Genomic DNA, 7,157 nt, shown 5'->3' on the forward strand with positions numbered 1-7,157 from the left:
TGTAACACACACCCATACAATGCGCACCACCCCGTGATGTTTTTCTCACTCCTACTGGTGAATGTAATGTAACACACACCAATACAATGCGCACCACCCCGTGATGTTTTTCTCACTCCTACTGGTGAATGTAATGTAACACACACCCATACAATGCGCACCACACCGTGATGTTTTTCTCACTCCTGCTAGTGAATGTAATGTAACACACACCAATACAATGCGCACCACCCCGTGATGTTTTTCTCACTCCTAATAGTGAATGTAATGTAACACACACACATACAATGCGCACCACCCCGTGATTTTTTTCTCACTCCTACTAGTGAATGTAATGTAACACACACCCATACAATGCGCACCAACCCGTGATGTTTTTCTCACTCCTAATAGTGAAGGTAATGTAACACACACCCATACAATCTGCATCACCCCGTGATGTTTTCCTCACTCCTACTAGTGAATGTAATGTAACACACACCCATACAATGCGCACCATCCCGTGATGTTTTTCTCACTCCTACTAGTGAATCTAATGTAACACACACCCATACAATGCGCACCACCCAGTGATGTTTTTCTCACTCCTACTAGTGAATGTAATGTAACACACACCCATACAATGCGCACCACCCCGTGATGTTTTTCTCACTCCTACTAGTGAATGTAATGTAACACACACCCATACAATCTGCACCACCCCGTGATGTTTTTCTCACTGCTACTAGTGAATGTAATGCAACACACACCCATACAATGCGCACCACCCCGTGATGTTTTTCTCACTGCTACTAGTGAATGTAATGTAACACACACCCATACAATGCGCACCCCCCCGTGATGTTTTTCTCACTCCTACTACTGAATGTAATTTAACACACACCCATACAATGCGCACCACCCCGTGATGTTTTTCTCACTCCTACTAGTGAATCTAATGTAACACACACCCATACAATGCGCACCACCCCGTGATGTTTTTCTCACTCCTACTAATGAATCTAATGTAACACACACCCATACAATGCGCACCACCCCGTGATGTTTTTCTCACTCCTACTAGTGAATGTAATGTAACACACACCCATACAATGCGCACCACCCCGTGATGTTTTTCTCACTCCTACTAGTGAATGTAATGTAACACACACCCATACAATGCGCACCCCCCCGTGATGTTTTTCTCACTCCTACTAGTGAATGTAATGTAACACACACCCATACAATGGGCACCTCCCCGTGATGTTTTTCTCACTCCTACTAGTGAATGTAATGTAACACACACCCATACAATGCGCACCTCCTCGTGATGTTTTTCTCACTCCTACTAGTGAATGTAATGTAACACACACCCATACAATGCGCACCACCCCGTGATGTTTTTCTCACTCCTACTACTGAATGTAATGTAACACACACCCATACAATGCGCACCACCCCGTGATGTTTTTCTCACTCCTACTAGTGAATGTAATGTAACACACACCCATACAATGCGCACCACCCCGTGATGTTTTTCTCACTCCTAATAGTGAATGTAATGTAACACACACCCATACAATGCGCACCACCCCGTGATGTTTTTCTCACTCCTACTAGTGAATGTAATGTAACACACACCCATACAATGCGCACCACCCCGTGATGTTTTTCTCACTCCTACTAGTGAATCTAATGTAACACACACCCATACAATGCGCACCTCCTCGTGATGTTTTTCTCACTCCTACTAGTGAATGTAATGTAACACACACCCATACAATGCGCACCACCCCGTGATGTTTTTCTTACTCCTACTAGTGAATGTAATGTAACACACACCCATACAATGCGCACCTCCTCGTGATGTTTTTCTCACTCCTACTAGTGAATCTAATGTAACACACACCCATACAATGCGCACCACCCCGTGATGTTTTTCTCACTCCTACTAGTGAATGTAATGTAACACACACCCATACAATGCGCACCACCCCGTGATGTTTTTCTCACTCCTACTAGTGAATGTAATGTAACACACACCCATACAATGCGCACCACCCCGTGATGTTTTTCTCACTCCTACTAGTGAATGTAATGTAACACACACCCATACAATGCGCACCACCCCGTGATGTTTTTCTCACTCCTACTAGTGAATCTAATGTAACACACACCCATACAATGCGCACCTCCTCGTGATGTTTTTCTCACTCCTACTAGTGAATGTAATGTAACACACACCCATACAATGCGCACCACCCCGTGATGTTTTTCTCACTCCTACTAGTGAATGTAATGTAACACACACCCATACAATGCGCACCTCCTCGTGATGTTTTTCTCACTCCTACTAGTGAATCTAATGTAACACACACCCATACAATGCGCACCACCCCGTGATGTATTTCTCACTCCTACTAGTGAATGTAATGTAACACACACCCATACAATGCGCACCACCCCGTGATGTTTTTCTCACTCCTACTAGTGAATGTAATGTAACACACACCCATACAATGCGCACCACCCCGTGATGTTTTTCTCACTCCCACTAGTGAATGTAGTGTAACAAACACCCATACAATGCGCACCACCCCGTGATGTTTTTCTCACTCCCAATAGTAAATGTAATGTAACACACACCCATACAATGCGCACCACCCCGTGATGTTTTTCTCACTCCCACTAGTGAATCTAATGTAACACACACCCATACAATGCGCACCACACCTTGATGTTTTTCTCACTCCTATTTGTGAATGTAATGCAACACACACCCATACAATGCGCACCACCCCGTGATGTTTTTCTCACTCCTACTAGTGAATGTAATGTAACACACACCCATACAATGCGCACCACCCCGTGATCTTTTTCTCACTCCTACTAGTGAATGTAATGTAACACACACCCATACAATGCGCACCACCCCGTGATGTTGTTCTCACTCCTACTAGTGAATGTAATGTAACACACACACATACAATGCGCACCACCCCGTGATGTTTTTCTCACTCCTACTAGTGAATGTAATGTAACACACACACATACAATGCGCACCACCCCGTGATGTTTTTCTCACTCCTACTAGTGAATCTAATGTAACACACACCCATACAATGCGCACCACCCCGTGATGTTTTTCTCACTCCTACTAGTGAATCTAATGTAACACACACCCATACAATGCGCACCACCCCGTGATGTTTTTCTCACTCCTACTAGTGAATGTAATGTAACACACACACATACAATGCGCACCACCCCGTGATGTTTTTCTCACTCCTACTAGTGAATCTAATGTAACACACACCCATACAATGCGCACCACCCCGTGATGTTTTTCTCACTCCTACTAGTGAATGTAATGTAACACACACCCATACAATGCGCACCCCCCCGTGATGTTTTTCTCACTCCTACTACTGAATGTAATGTAACACACACCCATACAATGCGCACCACCCCGTGTTGTTTTTCTCACTCCTACTAGTGAATCTAATGTAACACACACCCATACAATGCGCACCACCCCGTGATGTTTTTCTCACTCCTACTAGTGAATCTAATGTAACACACACCCATACAATGCGCACCACCCCGTGATGTTTTTCTCACTCCTACTAGTGAATGTAATGTAACACACACCCATACAATGCGCACTACCCCGTGATGTTTTTCTCACTCCTACTAGTGAATGTAATGTAACACACACCCATACAATGCGCACCACCCCGTGATGTTTTTCTCACTCCTACTAGTGAATGTAATGTAACACACACCCATACAATGCGCACCCCCCCGTGATGTTTTTCTCACTCCTACTAGTGAATGTAATGTAACACACACCCATACAATGGGCACCTCCCCGTGATGTTTTTCTCACTCCTACTAGTGAATGTAATGTAACACACACCCATACAATGCGCACCTCCTCGTGATGTTTTTCTCACTCCTACTAGTGAATGTAATGTAACACACACCCATACAATGCGCACCACCCCGTGATGTTGTTCTCACTCCTACTACTGAATGTAATGTAACACACACCCATACAATGCGCACCACCCCGTGATGTTTTTCTCACTCCTACTAGTGAATGTAATGTAACACACACCCATACAATGCGCACCACCCCGTGATGTTTTTCTCACTCCTAATAGTGAATGTAATGTAACACACACCCATACAATGCGAACCAGGCCGTGATGTTTTTCTCACTCCTACTAGTGAATGTAATGTAACACACACCCATACAATGCGCACCACCCCATGATGTTTTTCTCACTCCTACTAGTGAATGTAATGTAACACACACCCATACAATGCGCACCACCCCGTGATGTTTTTCTCACTCCTACTAGTGAATGTAATGTAACACACACCCATACAATGCGCACCACCCCGTGATGTTTTTCTCACTCCTACTAGTGAATCTAATGTAACACACACCCATACAATGCGCACCTCCTCGTGATGTTTTTCTCACTCCTACTAGTGAATGTAATGTAACACACACCCATACAATGCGCACCACCCCGTGATGTTTTTCTCACTCCTACTACTGAATGTAATGTAACACACACCCATACAATGCGCACCACCCCGTGATGTTTTTCTCACTCCTACTACTGAATCTAATGTAACACACACCCATACAATGCGCACCACCCCGTGATGTTTTTCTCACTCCTACTAGTGAATCTAATGTAACACACACCCATACAATGCGCACCACCCCGTGATGTTTTTCTCACTCCTAATAGTGAATGTAATGTAACACACACCCATACAATGCGCACCACCCCGTGATGTTTTTCTCACTCCTACTAGAGAATCTAATGTAACACACACCCATACAATGCGCACCACCCCGTGATGTTTTTCTCACTCCTAATAGTGAATGTAATGTAACACACACCCATACAATGCGCACCACCCCGTGATGTTTTTCTCACTCCTACTAGTGAATGTAATGTAACACACACCCATACAATGCGCACCACCCCGTGATGTTTTTCTCACTCCTACTAGTGAATGTAATGTAACACACACCCATACAATGCGCACCACCCCGTGATGTTTTTCTCACTCCTACTGGTGAATGTAATGTAACACACACCAATACAATGCGCACCACCCCGTGATGTTTTTCTCACTCCTACTGGTGAATGTAATGTAACACACACCCATACAATGCGCACCACACCGTGATGTTTTTCTCACTCCTGCTAGTGAATGTAATGTAACACACACCAATACAATGCGCACCACCCCGTGATGTTTTTCTCACTCCTAATAGTGAATGTAATGTAACACACACACATACAATGCGCACCACCCCGTGATTTTTTTCTCACTCCTACTAGTGAATGTAATGTAACACACACCCATACAATGCGCACCAACCCGTGATGTTTTTCTCACTCCTAATAGTGAAGGTAATGTAACACACACCCATACAATCTGCATCACCCCGTGATGTTTTCCTCACTCCTACTAGTGAATGTAATGTAACACACACCCATACAATGCGCACCACCCCGTGATATTTTTCTCACTCCTACTAGTGAATCTAATGTAACACACACCCATACAATGCGCACCACCCAGTGATGTTTTTCTCACTCCTACTAGTGAATGTAATGTAACACACACCCATACAATGCGCACCACCCCGTGATGTTTTTCTCACTCCTACTAGTGAATGTAATGTAACACACACCCATACAATCTGCACCACCCCGTGATGTTTTTCTCACTGCTACTAGTGAATGTAATGCAACACACACCCATACAATGCGCACCACCCCGTGATGTTTTTCTCACTGCTACTAGTGAATGTAATGTAACACACACCCATACAATGCGCACCACCCCGTGATGTTTTTCTCACTCCTGCTAGTGAATGTAATGTAACACACACCCATACAATGTGCACCACCCCGTGATGTTTTTCTCACTCCTACTAGTGAATCTAATGTAACACACACCCATATAATGCGCACCACCCCGTGATGTTTTTCTCACTCCTACTAGTGAATCTAATGTAACACACACCCATACAATGCGCACCACCCCATGATGTTTTTCTCACTCCTACTAGTGAATCTAATGTAACACACACCCATACAATGCGCACCACCCCGTGATGTTTTTCTCACTCCTAGTAGTGAATGTAATGTAACACACACCCATACAATGCGCACCACCCCGTGATGTTTTTCTCACTCCTACTAGTGAATGTAATGTAACACACACCCATACAATGCGCACCACCCCGTGATGTTTTTCTCACTCCTACTAGTGAATGTAATGTAACACACACCCATACAATGCGCACCACCCCGTGATGTTTTTCTCACTCCTACTAGTGAATGTAATGTAACACACACCCATACAATGCGCACCACCCCGTGATGTTTTTCTCACTCCTACTAGTGAATGTAATGTAACACACACCCATACAATGCGCACCACCCCGTGATGTTTTTCTCACTCCCACTAGTGAATGTAGTGTAACAAACACCCATACAATGCGCACCACCCCGTGATGTTTTTCTCACTCCCAATAGTGAATGTAATGTAACACACACCCATACAATGCGCACCACCCCGTGATGTTTTTCTCACTCCCACTATGAATCTAATGTACACACACCCATACAATGCGCACCACACCTTGATGTTTTTCTCACTCCTATTTGTGAATGTAATGCAACACACACCCATAAAATGCGCACCACCCCGTGATGTTTTTCTCACTCCTACTAGTCAATGTAATGTAACACACACCCATACAATGCGCACCACCCCGTGATGTTTTTCTCACTACTACTAGTGAATGTAATGTAACACACACCCATACAATGCGCACCACCCCGTGATGTTTTTCTCACTCCTACTAGTGAATGTAATGTAACACACACCCATACAATGCGCACCACCCCGTGATGTTTTTCTCACTCCTACTAGTGAATGTAATGTAACACACACCCATACAATGCGCACCCCCCCGTGATGTTTTTCTCACTACTACTAGTGAATGTAATGTAACACACACCCATACAATGGGCACCTCCCCGTGATGTTTTTCTCACTCCTACTAGTGAATGTAATGTAACACACACCCATACAATGCGCACCTCCTCGTGATGTTTTTCTCACTCCTACTA

Source organism: Cavia porcellus, unplaced genomic scaffold, assembly GCF_034190915.1.
Source record: "Cavia porcellus strain 051 isolate PalLab524CR breed Dunkin Hartley unplaced genomic scaffold, mCavPor4.1 scaffold_91, whole genome shotgun sequence".
Lineage (NCBI taxonomy): Eukaryota > Metazoa > Chordata > Mammalia > Rodentia > Caviidae > Cavia > Cavia porcellus.